This window comes from Canis lupus, chromosome 27 (assembly GCF_011100685.1).
Source record: "Canis lupus familiaris isolate Mischka breed German Shepherd chromosome 27, alternate assembly UU_Cfam_GSD_1.0, whole genome shotgun sequence".
In the NCBI taxonomy this organism is placed as follows: Eukaryota; Metazoa; Chordata; class Mammalia; order Carnivora; family Canidae; genus Canis; species Canis lupus.
The window spans coordinates 45,152,887-45,163,403 of NC_049248.1; positions in this window are offsets into that span (position 1 = coordinate 45,152,887).

Genomic DNA, 10,517 nt, shown 5'->3' on the forward strand with positions numbered 1-10,517 from the left:
GAGACACAGGCTCCATGCAGAGAGCCTGACGTGGGACTCGATTCCGGGACTCCAGGATCACGCCCTGGGCCCAAGGCAGAGCTAAACCGCTGAGCCACCCAGGGATCCCCTCTGCCAGGGTTTCTTGTCTCGTGTGTCTCTCTTCTCACATCCCAGAGAACAGGGCCCTGTCTTGTCCTTCCTGGGGATGCCTTCCTTCCCCCTAGGGCTGGGTTCACAGGGTAAGTCCAAAGAATGGACAGTGAGAGGTCCAAGCAGGAGAGGCATTAGGGGATAGGACAGCAAACTAGGTGTCTGCCTGCGGGGCTCTCACCTACAGGCTGTGTCATCCTTCTTCGGAGTATTTGCCTTGACTGGGGGAGGGAAACAGTCCTCTCCCTCCTGGGGCTAAGGGTTAGAGGGGACTTGTTTTCCTAATGTTTAGAGCGACTGTATTTTGTGGCCTGATGTGGGACACATCATCTGGAGGTCAATCCCACATGAAAAGGAAGAGCAGTCAAGGGAGGGCTTTCCTTTTCCTGTTGGGGTCACGTGTGTGCCTGCGTGTGTTCGCATGCGTATGTTTATCTTCTTCCAGCCTTTACCAACCCTGGCTCTGAGGAATCCTTTCCAGAGGATTCTAAATTTCTTTTGCTGAAATTAAGCCCATCTTTAGTGGAGGCAGTGCACTTTTCAAAGTCCAGTATGTGGTTCAGTGTCTTTCATAAAAGGCGTGTGTCCAGGGGGAGGAGGAGAGTAGAGGGTAGAACGTGGAGAAGTGGAATTACCCGGCTCCTGGCTTTAATTACATGTAAGCCCTGGATGTTCTGCACTTTATTAAACTTCTGAGTGTCCGTGGGGGTGGGATGGATCTGGTGGGTTTTGCTCCCTGGTCTTGCCTGCAGGACTTCTCTGGAGGGTTCTCGTCCTACACGCCCTCCCACCTTTCGCCCTGCCACCGGTGGCGCTCTAACCGCCCCTCCAGAAAGGAGGCTATCCCCTGTCCAGCCTGGGTGTCTCACGGACTCTCTTTATATTTCTCAAGATCCTCTGATTCCTTCTCCCCAAACCCAAATGCTCTCCCCTAACACCACGTTTTCTGATAACCCACTTAGCCGTTCTGGAGGGAGGGGCTCTTTCTGCAGGGCACCTCGGCTCCTTACTAATTACAAACAGAAAGCCTGGCCTGTGAGGTTAGTCCCCCCAAGCTCCCTGGCTTGATGGAGGGAGCCAGGAGCTGGGGGATTTAAAGTGCAATTTCCTGTACCTTTTTCATTTCCTGCTGGGGGTTGTGGAGAGCAATAAGCAAGGTGGGTGGGCAGGCCGACTGCCGGGGCGCTGGGGGATGGGCTGGGGGAAGGTCCCTCCATCACTCTTCAGCCGTACCCCCTTTCCAGGTCTCAAGGTGAGTTCCTTCGGGATGAGGCACTTGATAAATCAGCGCCTGGCACTCCTTCCAATCCCCCTCTTCCCTCTCGGAGGTAAAGAAACTGAGTAGAGAGGACTGGGAGTTGATCCAGGTCCCGCGATTAGAATAATAGATAACAGGATGGGAAGGATCTCCTCGGGTACTAGACTACTAGACGGGGAAACTGAGGCCTTGGAGAGGGCGCATAACCCACCCCAAAGTCACCTAATGGTGGGCTGGTGTGACTGGTGTTTTTGTGACTCCCATGACTCTCAGTTCAGTGCTCTTCACTCAGGGTGGCTGTGGGTTGCCTGGTGTCTCTGTGTGCGTGAGCACGTGGGTGGGGATGAACTAGGATAAGGAGTGGGGGGTATGGGGAGGTATCTGGGCAGCTAGGGTTCCAGATTCTAAAAAATTCACTCTTCGGTGGGTCTTGTAGAAGAGCACAGGGAAGTCCAACCTCATGGACGCCTTTTGTGAGTTGGTGGAGGAAACAGACAGGTGGATAAAGAGGAGAGAGGGAGGCCCTGTGGCCCTTGGAACCGATTAGCCCCGCATCTCATCTAACCCTCCCCACAGTCAGAGGTGGATGGGGTGGGGGAGGGGGCACGGCAGAGGACAAAGGAGCCAATTATTGAGTGAGTGGATTAATTGATTAATTGTCCAGAAGCTTCCAATGCTCCCCCAACAATGACATCCCCTCCCCCCGACCCCAGTCAGGCATGGCCTCGGTTGGCCCGGATTATTAATTAGGGCTTGAAGTCATTTAACGATGATTTCATTATCGACGTGCTGTCTGTCTCGGGCTCAGCCCGGTTGCCAGGGCGACTCTGATCGATGGCCTTCCGGGCTCCTAAGTCGCGGCTCCTGCCTCCCGAGCTGGCTGGGCGAGCGCCCCCCCTGCTGCGGAGCCTCCGAGGCCTAGTGGGCCCCGCCACCCTGGGCACGCCGGGGCTCCTTGGGCTGGCCCGCAGCCCGCGCTGCCCAACTTTGGTGGCTCTTCCAGACACCTGGACCTACCTCGCTGCTGTCAGGGACCCCGGGGAGCGAGGCCTCCTTCCCCCTGGTTTGTGGGGTCCTCTGCCTCGGTTCCCTGGTGGCCGCCCACCTACCCCTTCCCAGTGTGCGCAAGAAGAGGTAGTGACCCAGTCCTTGTCCCGCAGCCTCTGAACTTAGCTCTTGGAGGCCCAAACCAGCCGTGATAAGGTTCTTCCTTTACAAAGAAATTTTTTTGAATTTATTTGAGAGAGAGCGTGGTGCACGACAGGAGAGACGAGCCAACTCCGTGCTGACGTAGGGCCCGATCCCAGGTCCCTGAGATCATGACCTGAGCCGAAATCAAGAGTCAGCCCCTTAACCGAATGAGCCACCAGGTGCCCTGATAAGCTTCCTGCTGCTACAGACTCCTTGGGCTCTAGCTATAACCAGGCATCTGGCCTCTGGGACCTTAATATGTGGCTGGCAGGGAAGGGGTGGGCAAATCTCCCCTCTAGATTGCTTGAATTAGGGGCACCTGGGGACTCAGCGGTTGAGCGCTGCCTTCAGCTCAGGGCATGATCCTGGGTTGCGGATTCGAATCCAACATCAGGCTCCCTGCAGGGAGCCTGCTTCTCCCTCTGCCTGTGTCTCTCTGTGTGTCTCATGAATAAAAAAATAAATCTTAAAAAAAAAAAGATTGCTTGAATTAATGTTCTTGGGGTCTCCCCTGGCCCTGAGAGGAGCTGGGGAGCTGGCCTTTGCAGAGCCCCAAGAAAGCTGGGGAAAGGGCAGGAGCCAGCTTGCCATGCTGTCTTAGGTCTTCAGAAACTTGACTGGGTGCTTCATCGCTGGTCCCTCAAAGCCTGGGTTCACACGTGGGCATTGGCCTCGAGGCGCTGTTCTCTGCCTCAGCTTCTCCTTCTGTGGGTTTCATAGGATATCTGTGGGGGCCCTTGAGTGGAGGTTGCTTGAAGGCACTGATCATGACTGCTCAGAAGGCATCTATATTGTCGATTCCAGATTAAAGGACAGTCACCAACACCTAATTTTGCTTATACTTACGGTGCCTCTGTGGCTCCCAGTGCAGACATCGCCCCAGTCCTTAACGCCTCCTCACTCTTGTCACCGTGATCCCTGCCCAAAGTCTGTCCCCAACACTTTCTCCAGAGCTTGTCCTCCTCTCTGGTCTGCCCACCTCTGTTTCTCTGTCTCTCTCCCCCTTGCGCCGGCTGTGCCAGGCTGCATTAACTCTGGAAAATTTAGGGCCGAGCCTCAGGCCTCTTCGATTGCAGCATTTTGGGGGAGGGGGCAAGGGAGGTGGTTTTTATGTCCATGCAGGGGTCCCTGAGCTCCCCAGGTTGGCACTGGGAGGGAGCCTGGGGGCAGCTCCGGCAGCAGCCGCACCCTATCAGCTTTCTGGGCACATCCACCACCAAGCAGCACCTGAGAGGGGAACCGGCTCAGCAGCAGCGAGTGAGATTGAAGAGGATCATAAAGAAAATATATATCCCCCTCCCCGGCCTCGCTCCCTCCTCCTGCTCCACACTTGCCTCCTTCTCTCTCTTTGTCTCGCTCGCTCCCCCCTCCTCGCCGCATCCCTGTTTTCTTTGTTCCTACTTTGCCTCCTTCACCTTCTTCTTTGTCGGGCAGATCTGTCCGTGTGTCGGTCTGTCTGTCGGTCTGTCTGCCCCCAGATGTATTTTGGTCTGAGTTCTTTCCAGGGCTGTGTCTGCCATCAGCTCTTCCTTCTCCCCGTCTCCGTCCCTGCGTCCCTCCCTCCATCTCTGAGGGTCTCTCTTCCCATCACCTCTTTATGAGGTTCACCGTGTGCGCCTTTTAGCTTCTCCATCCGCAGCTCCGGCCTGTCTCCCTTAGCTGCCTCCCCCATCCCGCTCCCTCTCTTGCCCCCCCCTTCCTTGCTTCTCTTATCCCCTGGCTCTTCCAGCCTCTTCCCCTGTCTCTCTGTCTCACACCCCTGCCTCCTCTCCACCTCCCTCCTCCCGCCCCTCAAGGTTCAGATACTTCGTGTGAAATCACCTGGATGGGCTCCAACTGCCAGGTCCCCCATTCTGTACCCCCTCCTCCAGGAGAGATTTATGGCCCCAACTCTGCGTCCTCTGCATTCCCCCCAGCCCTGGGCCAGTTCTTTTCATTACCTGGTGATTATCTGGGGGCCCTGGCATTTCCCCCAGCCTCCCACCCTCTCTCCCCAGCAGGCGGTGAATAGCAGGGGGAGAAAGGGGAAGGGATTGCTCTTGGGACCAGATGCAAGGACATGGAGACCCTCCCCTGCACCCGCCCTTCTTTCCCTCAAGCAGATGCACATCTGGGAAAATCCCAGCTTGAGGCAGGGAAGACAGCCTAGGACTGCTGGAACAGACATAAATCAAACACCCAGCTGCCCCTCCCCTACGGTTCTGTCATTGCAGCCATCCTTTCAACTCCTGCCTGTCTCCTTTGCCTCTAGGACTTTTGGCTCTGTCGTCTAGGCTGGGCCCCTCTTCCACTGCCCACAATAGCGCCTGGGACAAAGGACGTGCTCAGCTAATGCCTTTGGTCCATGCCTGATGGAGGCGTGTGACGGCAAGGTCAATGCGATTTTTAGGTTTTCCTCAGTTGGAGGTTCTTTCTGAGATCTGGAACAATTCTTTCCGCTCCAGTTTCAATGCTGTCTTAGTAGTCAGTGTGGACTCTGTCCCTTCCGTGTCCTGCCGCCATCCGTCTCTCCCCTGCCTCCACCTGCACCCCAACTTAGGGTTCAGAGGAATCTCAGCACTATCAGGTGAGGGCAGCGGTGCCCCTTTCCCTGAGACCAGTGGCTTTCTGGGCCAATCACCTGTGCACTCAGCCCTCGGGTGGCTGAGTAGGCCCCACCTTCTCCATTTCGGAGAATTCTTGCCTCTGTTTGAAGATTAAGGTTCTGGGAAGGAGGAGGCACTTTCCTTTGGTCACTGTTTCAGAGTTTTGGAAACCCTAATTCTTTTTTTAAGATTTATTTATTTATTAGAGGGGGGGGTGAGGAGCAGAGGGAGAGGGACAAGCAGACTCCTTGCTAAGTGCAGAGCCTGACATGGGGCTTGATCCCACAACCCTGAGCTCATGGCCTGAGCTGAAGTCAAGAGTCCGATGCCTAAGGGGCTGACCCACCCAGGCGCCCTGGAACCTCTGTTTTGGGCGTCGAGAGCAGGAAGCTCTGGAAGTAGGGAGAGCTTCCTTTCCTTTATTTCCCCCAGCACAAGGCTGATGCATATTCACTAGAACACGCGCCACCTGCGGGCGAGGCTGGTCCTGGTGGTGAGCGATGCGCTTCCCCTTTGGGTTTATTCCTGGGGTGAGGCGGCCCCTGGATGAGTGGTGGCGGGGGCTGAGGAACCTGGGGGGATGCTCTGGGGGAGGCGGCTGGAGGGCGCTGCTACCCTTGTTTAAGGGACTCCTAAGTAGCCTCTGTGGCTGGATCTGGGACTGGCCCCCAAATCCTCGCAGGCTGGGCTCCGCCTGCACCCCCCCCCACTCTCTGGCCCACTGGGACCTCCGCACCCTGGCGCCCGGCCTCACACAGAGTCCCCTGAAGCCCGCACTCCTCCTCACCCAGTGGAGGGGACCCCCCAGACAGGTGTCTCCTCACCAGACGGGACCCACTGGTCTTCCTCGCCCACCTCCAGCTCTCCTCCTGGAGTGGGCTGAGCCACTTCCTCCCCCCTTGCCCAGGGTGCCCAGGGTGCCCAGGGCGCCGAGGGCCCGCCTCCCCGGCCCGCCTCCCCTGGGGCCTTGGCTGGGCCCTGCTCCAGATCCTGACACTGCTTGGCCAAGTTCCTCACCTCTCCTGGGGTGTAGGTTGCACTTTCTTCTCCAGCCTTTCTCCTCTGAGGTAGAAAAAACTCACGGGTAAGTGATCTCTCGTGTTTATAGAACTGGCAAGAAAAGTGAGACAGAAGCCAGACAGGAAGAAGGCTGGGCTTGGAGAGCCACTGGTTGTCCAAGCCCTGTGGTGTTTGAGCAGAGGGTATTTCATGGTGCCAGAGCTAGACTTTGGATTGTGGGGTGCAAGCGGCAGGCCTTGCGGGTTCGGGGAGGGCAGGTAGGTTTGCTGGGGTTGGGTGATTTGGAGGCCTACGGTCTGTATTCCAGACAGGGAGGTTCTCAGCACTGATGAAGAAAATATGAGCTACAGGAAGTTATTCCTTGGTGCTTCTCCAGTGTCCTTCCCACTCTTTGCCCTGCCCTCCCTCCTGGCCTTTCCTTTCTGGCCTTGTGCAGAGCTTGCTTTCTTCATTTCTCCCGCAGGGCCCAGCACACAGTATGCTTAGACACGTTCTTTGTTTTTTGTTTTTTTTTTTTAAGATTTTATTTATTCATGAGAGAGACATATGTAGAAGGAGAAGCAGGCTCTTTGTGGGGAGCCCAGTGTGGGACTCGATCCCAGGATCCCAGGATCACGCCCTGAGCCAGCACATGCTCAACACCGAGCCACCCAGGTGCCCCTAGACGTGTTCTTTGAATGAATGAAGATTCAGCCATCTGCTCAGCTGCCTCCTTCATATTTTGCCTCACTTTCTCCTTGAGATTCTGAAAGTCTCTGTATCGTATCTTCTTAGGGAGGGCATTGGTGTGCATTTTGCAGAATAACAGACCCAGTTTGACAAGGCGGTCTGCCATCAGGAGACAGGGTTTGTGGGTTCCTCCAGGCTCAAGGAGCTAGATATCTATTTTTACAGCTGCTGAAGGTATCTCCCTGCCTTTCTTATCTAATTTAAAGAAGCTGGGGTGGGGATTGATTATAGGCCAGGTCAGGGCAGAGGAGGAAAGATTACCAAGTTCCCCTGGGGTGTGGCTACGTAGTGGTCTTTAAAACACTGTAGGAAGGCTTGTCTGAGTTCCCTAATATATTGTAAATGAGCCAGTACTAAATAAACCTTGAAACTTGATGCCTCTGTTCTCTCTCTTGGAATCTATCAATTTTATGTACATGATAGGCATATTTATTGATTGATAAAGGCTTGGAGGAGAAGTCTGAAATAGGACTGGCTTCCTGGGACTCCAAGAGGCATTTTGCTATTATCACCAAACATATTTGCAACTCTTTAATTTCTAAGGCCCTTGGAGTCTTAAATTGTTCTCCGCCCAGCACCTCTGCCTCCCCCCACATGTACCCTGTAGGCAGTACCTTGACACCAAAAGCCCAGACAACACTTATCCATGCATGACACCAGTTGTATTGATTATATGTGGCAAATGTTGATTTCTAGGTTGTCTTCCCTTGCCCTCTAGCAGTTCTTGGGCAACTTCTCTCATTATCAATTGGTATGGATTATGTGACTCCAGAAGGCAGACTCATGGGATCCCTGGGTGGTGCAGCGGTTTAGCACCTGCCTTTGGCCCAGGGCGCGATCCTGGAGACCCAGGATCGAATCCCACGTTGGGCTCCCGGTGCATGGAGCCTGCTTCTCCCTCTGCCTATGTCTCTGCCTCTCTCTCTCTCTGTGATGACTATCATAAAAAAAAAAACAAAAACCCAGTAGGCAGACTCATGACTCATTTTGTTCGTAGTTTAAGCAAAACATGTGGAAAGGCTAATTTCCTTCACCAAGTATATTCCAAATTGATAAAAAATGATTTTTGGGTTATATTCTTTTGGTTTATCCTCATCCCTTTTTTCTTTCATTATTGCAGAAATCACAAAGCAGACTGGGGATTAGAAAGAACAAAGGAATAAGGATAAGGAGTGTCCCTTAAAAAAGTGGTGGTGGAGGCTCTTTGTTGTACATCATGGTGGATGAGCTGGGGTGAGGCAATGGATTTTTTATATTTTTCATATCTCTATCTATCTATCTATCTATCTATCTATCTATCTATCTATCTATGTTTAGAGAGGGAGAGAGGAAGTATAGGGGTAGAGGGAAAGGGAGAAAGAGAATCTTAAGCAGGATCCACACCCAGCACAGAGCCCAACACGAGGCTCCATCTCAGGTCTGTGATCATGACCTGAGCCGAAATTAAGAGTTGGATTATTAATTGACTGAGCCACTCAAGCGCCTCTATTTTTTAAAATTTTAAATTATTTCCAAAATTTTCTTTAAGTAATCTCTAAGTTCAGTATGAAACTCAAACTCATGACTTGGATCAAGAGTCTCGTGCTCTACCAACTGAGCCAGCCAGGCGCTCCCAGATGGGCCTTGATGGAGAAGTCACATTGATCTGTATTTGGATAAGAACTGAGGATTTTGAGGCATGATACAAGTTTCAAAGACTCAGACAATCCCATGTCTTTCCTACAGCAAAACAAAACAAAACAAATTAACTTTCCAAAGGGGATGGTGGCAGTGTGGAGGAGCTACTTAGGGCTGTGAGAGCAACCAAGCAAAGTCTGGTGAGAGAGATCAGAGAGAAGGACATAGCCAAGCTCGTACACGGGAGGACAGAAGGATACATTTGAAGATGTGAAGGAAGATAACCAGAGGATAGTTGGCCTTCCCTAAGCCACCTTGTGTGCAGTGTATTACTGAGGGTGCCTACTGGGGGGAGGTACATGGAAGAAGGAGCCTTGGGCTCTGACCACTCATAGCTGCTAGTCCAAAAGTAGAGACAGGGTATAGTGATAGATGGGACCACTGGATGGATTTCTAGATTCTATGCTTTAAGGAAAGAAAGGATTTTGGGCAAAAACCCAGCAAACAGCTGTTTAGCAAAGCTTCTTGGAAAAAAATGAGTGTGGATCAGTGCTCATTGTAGACAAAGGCCATCCTACCTTATAGCTGTAGTTTGGAAAAGAGGTGGGCAGGTAGATGGATTTCCTTCTATTGTTTTCTCCTTAGGACTTTTTTATTTTTTAAAATGTTTTATTTATTTATTCATGAGAGACCCAGAGAGAGAGGTAGAGACATAGGCAGAGGGAGAAGCAGGCTCCATGCAGGGAGCTCGATGCAGGACTCGATTCCGGGACCCTGGGGTCACGCCCTGAGCCGAAGGCAGGCGCTCAACTGTGGAGCCAGCCAGGTGTCCGTCTTTAGGACTTTTATTTTTATTTTTATTTTTATTTATTTATTTATTTTTTAATTTTTATTATTCATGATAGTCACACACACAGAGAGAGAGAGAGAGAGAGAGGCAGAGACATAGGCAGAGGGAGAAGCAGGCTCCATGCACCGGGAGCCTGACGTGGGATTCGATCCCAGGTTTCCAGGATCGCGCCCTGGGCCAGAGGCAGGCGCTAAACCGCTGCGCCACCCAGGGATCCCTCTTTAGGACTTTTATTATGTGTTCTGGGCTGACAGGATTCAGGGTTGAGAAAAGGGGAGTAGAGAATCCTGGAGGAATGAGAGAAGAAATTAATTTTCACTGTTGACGTCAACATATCACATTACTTTCTAATCCCTTAATTTCATACCCTTCCTGGCTTTCCCCAGCTCTTTCTTTTTCTTTAAGATTTAGCTATCTATCTGTCTATCTATTTAGAGAGCATGCGAGCGGGGGGAGGGGCAGAGAGGGAGAGAGAGAATCTCTCTCTCTCTCTGTTTTCTTAAAAGATTTTTATTTACTTATTCATGAAAGACACAGGGAGAGACCCAGGCAGAGGGAGAAGCAGGCTCCATGCAGGGAGCCCGATGTGGGACTCGATCCTGGGACTCCAGGGTCATGCCCTGGGCCGAAGGCAGACGCTCAACTGCTGAGCCACTCAGGCATCCCGAGAGAAGGAATCTCAAATAGACTCCCTGCTGAGAGTGGGGACATGGGCTGAGCTCACAACCCCAAGATCATGACCTGAGCAGAAACCAAGAGTCAGGTGCTCAACTGACTGAGCCACGCAGGGTCCCTCCCCAGCTCTTTTTCTGATTCCTGTTTGGAAAATCTAAGTCTAATTCTTCCTGGTAGCCCATCTAGTTTCTGAAGACCTCGAGAAGCAGAAGCCCAGGCTTTTCTGATTTGTCAAGGTGATCATCTTGTTTTGGTGAGATAGAAATGTTAAGAATTTCCAACACTGGATTCTGACCGAAACCAAACCTTCAATGTGTCACGTCAGAATGAAGAACATTGGATTTAACTGTTTTCTCAGAAGTTATCCCAGAGGAACTGAGAAAAGCCACCTTGTTCACCAGCGTCCCAGAATGATGCTAGATAATATCGAGCCTCTATGGCCTCTAGAGAAGCTCTGGCC